A 13393-nucleotide genomic window follows, 5' to 3' on the forward strand; every position below is an offset into this window, starting at 1 on the left:
TGTGCTCCAAAATAGTACTGACAGTGAGACAGACACAGGTTGCAAGACCAAGTAGTGGGGACTCCTCCTAGAGACTGCTCTTTGTTTGAGATCTTTGCTAGAACACATTCTTCTCTAGTTTCCGGACGTCGTGGTCGTTTCTTGACGTTTAGACTTTAACTCTTCCAAACCTAGTCAATTGCATTAATTTAGGTTTAGAAACATCATTTTAACTATTTTTAAGTCATTATTCATGAGGTGAGGCTCTAACTTAAGTCATAGAATTTCCATGGTGTTACACTTCTCAATGCATTTATGCATTAGTTAGCTGCACCAAGGTTCTTATTATTTAAGAATGAAAATATGGGATTACGTTGTTGCTATAGGCAGCCTGGTATGTTGATCAGTAACTTGTGCTCCAAAATAGTACTGACAGTGAGACAGACACAGGTTGCAAGACCAAGTAGTGGGGACTCCTCCTAGAGACTGCTCTTTGTTTGAGATCTTTGTCTTGTCTTCCTGTATAAAAGTAAGTATTGTCTTGTGGCTGTGTAGACAACAAGTACTAAAGCCTACATGTCTGAAATAACTTTGGTTAGACAACAAGTACTAAAGTCCACAAACCACTGTGTCTGAAATAAATTTGGTTAGACAACACGTACTAAAGTCCACAGACCACTGTGTCTTAAATAAATTTGAGTTAGACAACAAGTACTAAAGTCCACAGACCACTGTTAATTAAATTTGGTTAAACTGAAACCAAATCAAAATAAACCGAACCGAAATTATAATAACCAAACCAAACCGAATTTATTTCAGTTTGGTTTGGTTTCACATTTTGAAAAATCGAAAAACCGAACCGAAATTTACAAACCGAACCGAACCGATCGAACGCCCAGCCCTAGCTGCAGTATTATCATAATAAATTGTCAACGGCTTGGTAATGGTGTCAACAACCCCAAGTCATGAAATGAAGTTTCACAGACATAATGCATGAATTGTGGCTTCATAATATTACTCAATCTTTCTTTGGAGCTATCCAGTGATCAATTCCAGGGTTACTTTGATACCTTCCTAGCATTCTGACCGCAAAACTAATATCCGGTCTTGTGCAAGTTTGAACGTACATCAAACTTTAAACAATAAAAGAATAAGGAATTGTTTCCATTTCTTTTTGTTCTACATCATTCTTTAGGCATTGCATGAGATTAAATTTGTCCGCTTTTAATAGAAACTATTCATGCTGAAGAATTGTTCATGTTAAATCTTTCTAGAACTATTTTGATATAGCCTTTTTTAGACTGTTCCAATAATCTTTGTGATCCATCACGGTATATTTCTATCCCTATCGCATAGGATGTCTCACCCATATCTTTCATTTCAAAGTTCATAAAGAGAAAGTCTTATGCCTCACGCAATATGCCTAAATTATTAGCAGCAAGTAAAATGTCATCAACATACAGGACTAAAAATACTAACTTACTCTCACTGATCTTTTGGTAGATACACCGATGAATGGTAATCTCCTTAAATCCAAAAGATGTTATGGTATCTTTAAGCTTTATATACCATTTTCGTGAGGCTTGTTTGAGTCCATATATTGACTTCTTTAGAATACACACCATTTGATATTTTCCTTTGATTTCAAAAACCTCTGGTTGGTCCATATAAACATCCTCCTCGAGGTCTCCATTAAGAAAGACAATTTACACATCCATTTGATGTAACTCTATATTATAATGAGCTACCAAAGTTAAAACAATTCTTAACGAGTATTTCTTTGAGACCAGTGAAAAGGTCTCTTTATAATGAATGCCTCCTTTTTTTTTTAGTGTATCCCTTGGCAACAAGTTTGAATTTATATCGTTCAATATTACCATTAGAATTATGTTTGGTCTTGTAGACTCATCTACACCCGATTCTTTTAGAACATTCTAGTAATTGAACGAGATCACAGACTTTGTTGTATTCCATGGATTTTAACTCTTCATTAATGGCATCAATCTATTTATTAGACCCAATATTTTTTATGACCTATGAAAATGAAATCGGATCTTTATTAATTCCAATGTCAAAATGACTCTTGCAAATAAATCACATAATCATCTGAAATGGCCAATTTTCTTTCTCTTTGAGATTTTCTTAATGACATTATTTGTGGTTCATTTCCGTCAGATACTTGTGAGTTAGTTCCTTCTTGAAGTGTTTCACCAAAATGTTGTTCAACATTGTTAAAATGTTCTTCAACAAGAGGAACAACATTTCTTAGACTATTAGCAACCTCATTAAGTTCATCCACAACCACTAAACGAAATCACATTTAAACTACAAATACACTATCAGCAAGCAAGACCCAACAACTAATCTAACCCATATTCACAAAATCACATCCGAAGAATCCCCCTTTCATTTCTTAGATCTCATTATTAATTTTGTTGTTCTTACTTACTTGTGACAAAACCCCCATTTGATATTTGACGCTTGCGTCACCCTTTTTAAATTTGTTATGTTTTCATTCGCCAAAGTCTTTAGCTACGGTTAGCTTTAGCACTTTTGCACTTAACCACTAATTTTCACGCCCACTCCCTTGGGACTCGACCCAAACCCTTGGTTGGGTTACTAAACTATTACACGATCGTAGACACTTGCATCGGAAGTTGTGTCCTTGATTATGCAAACATTAAAATGTTGATGAGTCCACAAATTGAACTCATTTAGGGCTATATTTTAATAGAAATTATGTCCTCAAATTCTTATTTTATCTCAATATCTGATGAAAACCCTTAAGTTTCAGGAATTTGATGTTTGAAGGAAAGCATGGACACTGCATCGCAAAAAGGAACGAAAAGGCTGAAAAGAACGAAGAAATAAAGGCCTGAGGATGCCGAGTCCACTTAGCGAGTCGCCGAGTCCACTTGGCGAGTCGCCGAAGGGTCTTACTTCGCCTTTTGTTCTAGTGTGTTGAGCCCTAAAGGAAAGGATCAAGTCAGAGGAAAAAGGGAGCAGTCGGCGCATCGCCAAAAAGTTCTGTGAAGCAGTATTATGTCACCCAATGACCCAAAGCACAACGATGCTGAAGGATTGTGCAGGATGGTGATGAACTACACCAAAAAGTGAATCGCCAAGTTGATCAGTGATTCCGACTAACGACCACAAATGATCCGATGCAGCACAAATCTGTGAAAACTATAAATACTAGTTAGAGTTGTAGTTTTAAGAGTGGAACGATTATTATAATTTTCATATAGAATAGTAATTTTTCATATTTTTGCTCTGAGTTTAAGAGGGTTTTGAAAACTTGAACAAGAAGAGGGTTTCATCTCCAAGGATTTGGACTTGGTCTCTTGGATTCTTCATGTTTGGCCTATAATAAGACTTTGCAATTGCAAATACAAGTTTATTTATGTGTTTTCGTCTTGCGAGAGAGAGAGGTCGTAAAACTAAGACCACTAAATTGATGACCAGTATGAGTGGGTCGACATGAGGTTCAGCTCGGGAGAGTGAACCCTAGTCCCACGTCCACACACTCAGGTCAAGAGAGTGAGTGGGTTAACTCGGAGGTTGTTCTTCATGCGGCAAGTGGGTGTCCGAGAGGAACCCGCTTGAAATGGGGTAAGTTGCTCGAGAGAGAGCTTATCCCCCTTAAAGTCTTGCCTAGTCAAAATTACTCTATGAGTTCTCTATCAAAGCCATGTACTCAATGATTTAGTCTATCCCGTATTTCATTCACATCCCAAGAATCCCCCTCTCATTTATTAGATTTCTTTGTTAATTTTGCTATTTTTTGCTTACTTGTGACAAAACCCCTAAATTGTTAATTAACGCTTGCGTCACCCCCTTTTGATTTACAATGTTTTTCTTTGTTAATGTCTTTAGCTACGACTAGTTAGAATCTAATTCTAATTTTCTATTAATTCTCAAAACCACTCCATTGAGACTCGACCCCAACCCTTAGTTGGTTTACTATACTATTGCACGATCGTAAATACTTGCATCCGAAGTTGTGTCTTGATTACGCAAAATCAAGGAACAACAGTTATTATTGGTGTGGAAGTAGGTACATTCATGGGCAATGGAATGTTTACCCTTACCTCATTAATTTCCACAATTTGTCGTTCAACACTCCCAGTAACTTCACCATTTTCAATAAATCTTGAATTACCGGTTTCAACAATTCCTATACTATGATTTGGGTGGTAAAACCTATACCCTTTAGATTTCTCTGGATAACCAATAAGGTAACCACTTAATGTTAGAGAATCTAATTTCTTTTCATTTGGATTAAAACTCTAACTTCCGTTGGACAACCCCAAACATGCAGGTGTCTGAAACTATGTTTCCTTCCGATCCACAGTTCAAAAGGGGTCTTTGGAACTGCCTTACTAGGAATCTTGTTTAATAAATATACAAAATATCCACAATGAGTTGGGTAATGAGGAATTACTCATCATACTCCTAACCATATTCATAAGTGTTCGATTACGCCTTTCTGCAACATCATTTTGTTGAGGTGTTCCTGGCATAGTATATTGTGCACATATGCCATGTTTTTCAATAAATTTTGCAAATGGACCTGGACATTGCCCTGATTCGTTATATTTTCCATAATATTCACCACTTCTATTTGACCTAATGATTTTCACTTTCCTATCTAATTGTCTTTCAACCTCATTATCGTACACTTTGAGAACGTCCGATGCATGAGATTTTTCTTTCAACAAATAGATAAATTCATAACATAAAAAATCATCGATAAAGGTGATAAAATATTTTTCTCCACCAAAATATGGAACATCAAAGGGTCCGCAAATATCAGTGTGTATAATATCAAGAAGCTGAGAGATCCTTGTGGCATCTAAACATATATCAAGATCAACAAAATTCAAATTCGGAAGAATCTCATTCTTTACTAATCTTTTTTAATCTTTCTTAGGATACATGATCCAAACTTTTATGCCACAAATAAGTAGAACTTTCATCTAGTGAACTACGTATAATTCCAATATTTTGATGAATAGTAAGAAGGGATTCAGAAAAATTATTATCGAGTTTCAATTTATATAAATCATCAAAAAGAACACCAGAACCATAAATAACATTATTCTTATATAAATTGAAATATTCATGACCAAACTTAAAATCATATCCAGAAACATCAAATTTTGAAAGAGAAATCAAATTCCTAGAAACTGAAGGAACATAAAGAGTCTGTATTAGATCAAGGTGATGTCGAGTCTTGAAGATCAACTGATAAGTCTATATGCCTTCAATTTGAGCCTTCATATGATTTCCCATGAACAAGAAATCCTCATTTGGATTTGTAGTTTAGATCGTAGTGAATCCTGCAACATAGTGGATACATGAGTAGTTGCACCAGAATCAAGCCACCATGTATTATTAGGAACTTCTACTAAATTTGATTCGAAACATACAAAATCACTAAGTGTACATTTCTTTTTCAAACCAATTTTTAAGTTTCTAGCAATCTTTTTTATAGTGTCCTTCCTTTTTTACAGAAACGATACACATTAGCCATGAGTTCCTTATGAGCATCATGTGGAACTTTAGAAGCTGATTTCTTGTTCTTAAACTTGTTGGCCTTCACTTTAAGTCCTTTACTAGCTCCTTGACCCATAAGGTTAATAAAATGGCGTCCCTGATTTTTAAGTCTTGACTCTTCTTGAGTAAGTATACTGGACAATTCACTAACATCTCACTTATCCATAATAGTATTATAGTTAATTTGGAATGGTTTATACTAAAGAGGCAATGAGTTCAGAATAAACTGAATCAAGAAGGTGTCATCCATTTTCATTCCCAAGGTCTGATGTCTTGCTGCAATGTTGGTCATCTCGATGATATGATTCTGCATACTACGCGACCTATCAAACTTTATAGTCGTGAGTTAATCCATTAGTGTACCAGCAAGAGACTTATCAACAGAACGAAAATGTTCTTCCACAAGCTTCAAGTATTCCTGGCACTTTCTGTTTTTTAGAATAGTACTCTTGATGTTGTTAGCAACCGTCATTCACATGAACAAAATGCTTAATCTGTTAGAGCGTTCCTGTGATTTATGAAAAGACTTCTCATCCTCACTTCATTAATTAGTAATGGCAGTAGGTTTGTCATTCAGCAGAACCAAGTCAAGATCCATCACACTGATTAATGCTCAGATTACACCACTTCCAATTCTAGGTATAGACGATCGACATCTAGTATAAAACCCAACGAAGAGTTATGGTCAAACCCACAGGGAGTGGTACAACGTTCGAATTCAATTACGAAGTACAAATATGGTCTAAACGGTTATAGGAATAGAAATTATCAAAAACATACAAACAAGTCTAAGGTGTTGACAACGAATGTCAGATGGGGGGTCTGGATTTGAAATTAACAGCTAAAACAAATACGAAAATAGGGGAAACAACAATATGGAGGGGAATTCTCGGGATGTGATCTATTGTTGGCCAATTTCACTATATAGGTAATTGAAATTACTAACAAATTGCTACAATTCATATATTAAAACACAGCTAATGATTAAACCCACTTCAATTAAGCATTTAAATCAGTAAATAACAATACCCATAAGCTAATTCAACCCATAATCACACGATCACACCCCAAGAATTGAGTTTTAGCTAAGCATCATAAAAAGATAAAAACAATTACCAACTATATTAGCCATCAATTGGGTAAAAGTTTTCACGCCTTTACAATGCTCCAAATTGATTAAGTTCAAAAACCCACTTGCAAATCCTCAAAGTTAAGCTTAGAAATCCTCAAAGTCTACAACGGAAACTCAAAAACTAAGAGAAAATTCTAACTTTCAAACTTGCCTAAATTGCATTATCTGGGTTGTGGAGTGAAATTTAAGAGAAATGGGTTGAAAATAGACACGTTTTGGTGCTCAGCGAGATGAACAAACTGAATTGCTTGGCGATTCACCTAATGTCCTCATTTCACCTTTGACTGGATGCTATAAGTATCGATTGATCTATGGCTTTAGGTGGTCAGCCTAAATCGCAAGCCACACTCAGCGACTCACCAAAAGACCCTCTGTTCGCCCTTTGTCTACGCCCTTGTATCATTCATACATCACTTTTAGTGAATAGCCTGGCTACATAAGCACTTCACCAACTAGTTTGGCGAAACAATTCTACACTTGGAACCATCCCTTCTCCTATTTAAATTACTGTCTAACTTGTATTTGAAGTCTTTGAAAAAATGGCTAGACCAAAAGTCGTAGGGAGAAATGAACCACCCTGGAACGTAAGTGCACGTGAGTTTAAAGAAGATGAAAAGATAGCAGAGCTAGCCAGACAAAGGAAATATACCAAGAAAGATAGAGCCAAAAAAGAATTCCTATTGATCCCACCATTCCTCCGTGGAGACGCAGATTCTACACAGCCATAGATTCCTTTTTGGTGGCTCATGACGTGGATAGAATGGGTGAGGCTAACATCGCTGCAGAAGCTAAGGCAAATGAAAATAATGCAAACCAGAATGGAAACACTTCGGAAGCGATTGTTTTATATCAAGTTGATGCATCAAACACCAATGCACAAGCAGATGAAGCAAATGCATGAACATGACCCCCCCTCTTTACCTTTCACTCTGAGTTTCTTTATTCTTACTGTTGAATATTTTGTTATTTGTATTTGAGGACAAATTGTTTTTATTTGTGGTGGGGTAAGGCCCACATTTAGTGTGCTATTTGTGACTCATGTTTTTGCTTATGCATTTGGGGCTTTGAGCTATTATCGTGTTAAATACTGCTTTTCTGTGGATATTTGAGCTCATGACTTCCTTTATTTTTTATTGCAAAATGATTATGACCCTTTCAAAACATTTTGAACTTTTCACACATTTCTACCACCTCTCATGTGTTAATATGGCTATTTTTTTACAAAAATTTGAATCTCGGTTTCGATCAATACCGATGACTTAAATAGTGCTTACAATCGAACGAACATGAATGTACGGCTACGATGAGGCCAAATGAAGTTGCATAGACACTATGTGAATTTTTTGCATCTCGTTGTGATTAGCCATTTATCAAATTGATTCTCTTGTCATGACTGTTGCACACTAGCGAAAGTGTGTGGTCTTGTTTAACTAAAGTGTCAATGTCTTGTGTGATGAGCTTACTTTAAACCTAGCATGAATAAACCCAGAATTTTCCCTATAAGTCTGATTGATTTAGTAAGGTGTGCTATTGAAATGATCATAGGCAACTTTTGAGGAGTGTGAGCCAAATTTGACATATACCTCTTTTGTGACCTACCCGTGAGCGTGTGAAACTCTCTTGAACACCCTTTGAGCCTTACCTTTATTTGGAAAACCTTGATGCACCCTAGACCTTAATTGACCCACTACATATAATCCTCATGATTTGTGATTTAGCGAATAGCCAACTTAGGCCAAAAGCCTAAGTTTGGGGTGTGGTGAAAAGGAAAAGGAGAAGTCAAGAAGTGCAAGAAAAGTCTCCCTTAACCCATGGTGTTGCATAATAATGGAACCCCTCCAAAAAAAAAGTTGTGGAATAAAGTACAAAAGCAATCGGGTTTCCAAGCAATCCATGGAGATGAATAAAAAAAAGACTTAGAAGCACTAGAAAAAGAATTTATAAAGGAAAAGAAAGGAATGCCTTGAAAATACCACATCTCACGAGGAAAAAGTCACTAATCCTAAATGACCATACCTTTGCACTCATCCCCATTACAAACCTTAGAAATACCTTTTTTATCTTGAGTAAGCCGAACCGAAGATCAATTGGAAAATAAGGGCAAGCCTATGGGTGAAAACATGCAATGTGTTCCTCTTTTTGAGTGTGAGTGTTACATCTGATTCCTAATCTTGAATTGATTAACCTCTGTGTGTGAATATGGAATCATTCTTTATGTGAGGGCATTTGGATACTTTTTATTGAGCTTGAACTTGCACAAGTAGCAAGTAATGCGAGCATGAGAATCTTTGGTAATGGTGTGTTACAACTTGAATCTTTGAGTACACAGTTGATCTTTGCATGAGTAATTTGAGTTTTGTTGTATCTGTTCATGATTTAGTCTTGTGTAGCACTATTTGAGACATCTTATTTGAACTGCTGAACTTGATTTTTACTTGAGGACAAACAAAAGTTTAAGTTGGAGGTGTTGATGAGTCCACAAATTGGACTCATTCAGGGTTTTATTTTAATAGAAATAGTGTCCTCAAATGCTAATTTATTCTAAATATCCAATGAAAATAATTAAGTTTCAGGTATTTGAAGTTTTAGTGGAAGCATGGACACTGAGGCATAAAAAGGAACAAAAAGGCTAAAAAGAACGAAGAAGCTGAAGCCTGAGCATCGCCAAGCATGCTAGGCAATTCGCTGAAGGGACGCACTCCGCCCTTTGTTCCAGTACGCGAAGACCTGAAGGAGCAGGATCAAAAAGGCGATGGAAGAAGCAGTCGGCGTTTCGTTGAATAGTTTCGCGAAGCAGTACTATGTCGCCCAATGACACAAAGCACGATGCTGAAGGCTAGTGCAAGAAGGCAATGAACTACACCAACCGCTGAATCACCGAGTTAATCGGTGATTACGACTAACCTTGCCGAGCGATCCACCAGCACTATTTCTTAAAATCTATAAATCTCAAACTCTTTATTAATTTTAAGGGAGTCGAACCACTATTATAATTTATACAATAGAATAGTACTTTTTGGAATATTTTTTCTCAAGTTTGGAGAGGGTTTTTTTTGGGAGACTTGAAGAAAGAAGGATTTCATCTTCCCCAAGTTGGAAGTGGGTCTTCTCCATTCTTCTTCATTTGCTTAAATCAAGGTTTAATTTCGTATACCCATTTGATTTTGGTATCATTTTAGGTGTATTTTGTTATTTCTTGATGTGTGGCTAAAAACCCCATTCTTGGGGTGTGATTTAGCAAATATGTGTTGATATTATTGTTGGGTCTTGTTTGCTAATAGGTTAGATGTATTTTAATGGTGATTTCACCTAGTAGTTGTGGTTTAATTTAATGGGTTTGTAGTTGCAAATACAAAACCACTCATATGTTTTCGGTTTGTCTGAGAGGAAGGTTGCGAAACCAAGACCGCTAGACTGATGGCCTAAGGAGTGGGTCGACATGAGGTTCAGCCCGAGAGGGTGAGCCCTAGTCCCATTCCTAACACTCAGCTCAAGAGAGTGAGTGGATTAAGGCGTAGGCTGGCCTTCATGCGGCAAATGGGTATTAGAGAGGAACGCATTTGAAACGGGGTAAGTTGCCCGAGAGGGAACTTATTTCCATCTAAAGCTTAGCCTAGTCACTATTATCTTGCAAATTTCATATCGAAAGCATGTACCCAACTATTTATCTCAACTTGTATTGTGGTCACACCCCAAGAACTTTTCCCCATACTTGATTTTCTTGTTATTTTTGTTGTTTTTACTACTTGTGACAAAACCCCCAATTGATATTTGACACTTTTGTGTCACCCCCTTTAATTTTCTATGTTTTTACTCATTAATGTCTTTAGCTACGACTAGTTAGAACTAAATTTTATTTTTCTATTACTTCTCAAAACCACTCCCTTGGGACACGACCCCAACCTTTAGTTGGGTTACTATTCTGATGCATATCGTGACCAATGACATTAATCTACGGGACGAATGTCTACGATCGTCGATAATATAGTAACCCAACCAAGGGTTGGGGTCGTGTTCCAAGGGAGTGGTTTTGAGAAGTAATAGAAAAATAAAATTTAGTTCTAACTAGTCATAGCTAAAGACATTAACGAGTAAAAACATAGTAAATTAAAGGGGGTGACACAAAAGTGTCAAATATCAATCGGGGGTTTTGTCACAAATAGTAAAACAACAAAAATAGCAAGAAAATCAAGTATGGGGAAAAGTTCTTGGGGTGTGACCACAATACAAGTTGAGATAAATAGTTGGGTACATGCTTTCGATATGAGATTTGCAAGATAATAGTGACTAGGCTGAGCTTTAGATGGAAATAAGTTCCCTCTCGGGCAACTTACCCCGTTTCAAATGTGTTCCTCTCTAATACCCATTTGCCGCATGAAGGCCAGTCTACGCCTTAACCCACTCACTCTCTCGAGCTGAGTGTTAGGATATGGGACTAGGGCTCACCCTCTCGGGCTGAACCTCATGTCGACCCACTCCTTAGGCCATCAGTCTAGCGGTCTTGGTTTCGCGACCTCCCTCTCGGACAAGCCGAAAACATATGGGTGGTTTTTTATTTGCAACTACAAACCCATTAAATTAAACCACAACCACTAGGTGAAATCACCATTAAAATACATCTAATCTATCAGCAAGCAAGACCCAACAATAATATCAACACATATTTGCTAAATCACACCCCAAGAATGGGGTTTTTAGCCACACATTAAGAAATGACAAAATACACCTAAATGATACCAAAATCAAATGGTTATAAGGAATTAAACCTTGATTTAAGCAAAGGAAGAAGAATGGATAAGACCCACTTCCAACTTGGTGGAAGATGAAATCCTTTTTTCTTCAAGTCTCCCAAAAAAACCATCTCCAAACTTGAGAGAAAATATTTCAAAAAGTACTATTCTATTGTGTAAATTATAATAATGGTTTGACTCCCTTAAAATTAATAAAGAGTTTGGTATTTATAGACTTAAAAAAATAGTGTTGGTGGATCGCTCGGTGAGGTTAGTCGGAATCGCCGATTAACTTGGTGATTCGCCATTTGGTGTAGTTCATCGCCTTCTTGCACTATCCTTCAACATTGTCGTGCTCTGTGTCATTGGGCGACATAATACTACTTCACGGAACTATTTAGTGAACGTCGGCTGCTCCTTTCATCGCCTTTTTGTTCCTGCTCCTTCAGGGCTTTGATTACTGGAACAAAGGGCAGAGTGCGTCCCTTCGGCGAATCACCAAGCATGCTTGGAGATGCTCAAGCTTCAGCTTCTTTGTTCTTTTCAGACTTATTGTTCCTTTTTGTGCCTAAGTGTCCATGCTTCCACTAAAACTTCAAATACCTGAAACTTAAGTATTTTCATCAGATATTTAAAATAAATAAGCATTTGAGGACACTATTTTTATTAAAATAAAGCCCTAAATGAGTCCAATTTGTGGACTCATCAACACTCCCAACTTAAACTTTTGTTTGTCCTCAAGTAAAACATAAGTTCAACAGTTCAGATAGGATGTCTCAAATAGTGCTACACAAGACGAAATCATGAATATACACAACAAAACTCAAATTACTCATGCAAAGATCAACTATGTACTCAAAGATTCAAGTTGTGACACACCATTACCAAAGATTCTCATGCTCGCAATACTTGCTACTTGTGCAAGTTCAAGATCAATAAAAATTATCTAAATACCCTCACATAAAGAATAATTCCTTATTCATACAAAGAGGCTAATCAATTAAAGATCAGGAATCAGATGCAACACTCATACTTAAAAAGAGAAACACAATGTATGCTTTCACCCATTGGCTTGCCCTCATTTTCCGATCGATCTTCGGTTCGGCTCACTCAAGATCAATAAGGTCTTTCTAAGTCTTGTAATGGGGATGAGTGCAAAGGTATGGTCATTTAGGCTCAGTGACTTTTCCCTCGTGAGATGTTGTAGTCTCAAGTCATTCCCTTCTTTTTCTTTATCAATTCTTTTTCTAATGCTTCTAAGTCACCTTTTTATTCACCTCCATGGATTACTTGGAAACCCGTTTTCTTTTGTACTTTATTCCACAATTTTTTTTATTTTATTTTTTTGTGAAGGGTTTCTATTATTCTGCAATACCATGGGTTAAGGGGGACTTTTTTTGCACTTCTTGACTTCTCCTTTTCCTTTTCACCACACCCCCAACTTAGGCTTTTGGCCTAAGTTGTCTATTTGCTAAACCACAAATCAAGAAGATTATAGGTAGTGGGTCAAGTAAGGTCTAGGGTGCATTAAGGTTCTTCCAAAGAAAGATAAGGCTCAAAGGGTATTCAAGAGAGTTTCACACGCTCACGGGTAGGTCACAAAAGAGGTATATATCAAATTTGGCTCACACTCTTTAAAGTTGCCTAAGATTATTTCAAGAGCACACCTTTTTAAATCAATCAGACTAACAGGGTAAATTCTAGATTTATTCATGCAAGGTTCAAACTAAGCTCATTACACAAGGCATCGACACTTAAGTCAAACAAGACTACACACTTTGGCTAGTGTGCAACAGTCATTACAAGAGAATCAATTCGATAAATGGCTAATCACAACGAGATGCAAAGAGTTCATATATTGTCTATGCAACTTCATTTGGCCTCATTGTAGCCGTACATTCATGTTCGTTCAATTGAGAGCAATATTTAAGTCATCGGCATTGAACGAAACTGAGACTTAAATTTGTACGAGAACAACCACTTTCAACACAAG

General features: G+C 36.8%; 1 protein-coding gene across 1 annotated transcript in view; it reads left to right on the forward strand.

Annotated features, from left to right (window-relative positions):
* LOC125857456 (glycine-rich cell wall structural protein-like) overlaps positions 1–13393 on the forward strand; it is a 344088-nt gene that overhangs the window by 68538 nt on the left and 262157 nt on the right. The window lies entirely within an intron of this gene.

This window comes from Solanum stenotomum, chromosome 1 (assembly GCF_019186545.1).
Source record: "Solanum stenotomum isolate F172 chromosome 1, ASM1918654v1, whole genome shotgun sequence".
In the NCBI taxonomy this organism is placed as follows: domain Eukaryota; kingdom Viridiplantae; phylum Streptophyta; class Magnoliopsida; order Solanales; family Solanaceae; genus Solanum; species Solanum stenotomum.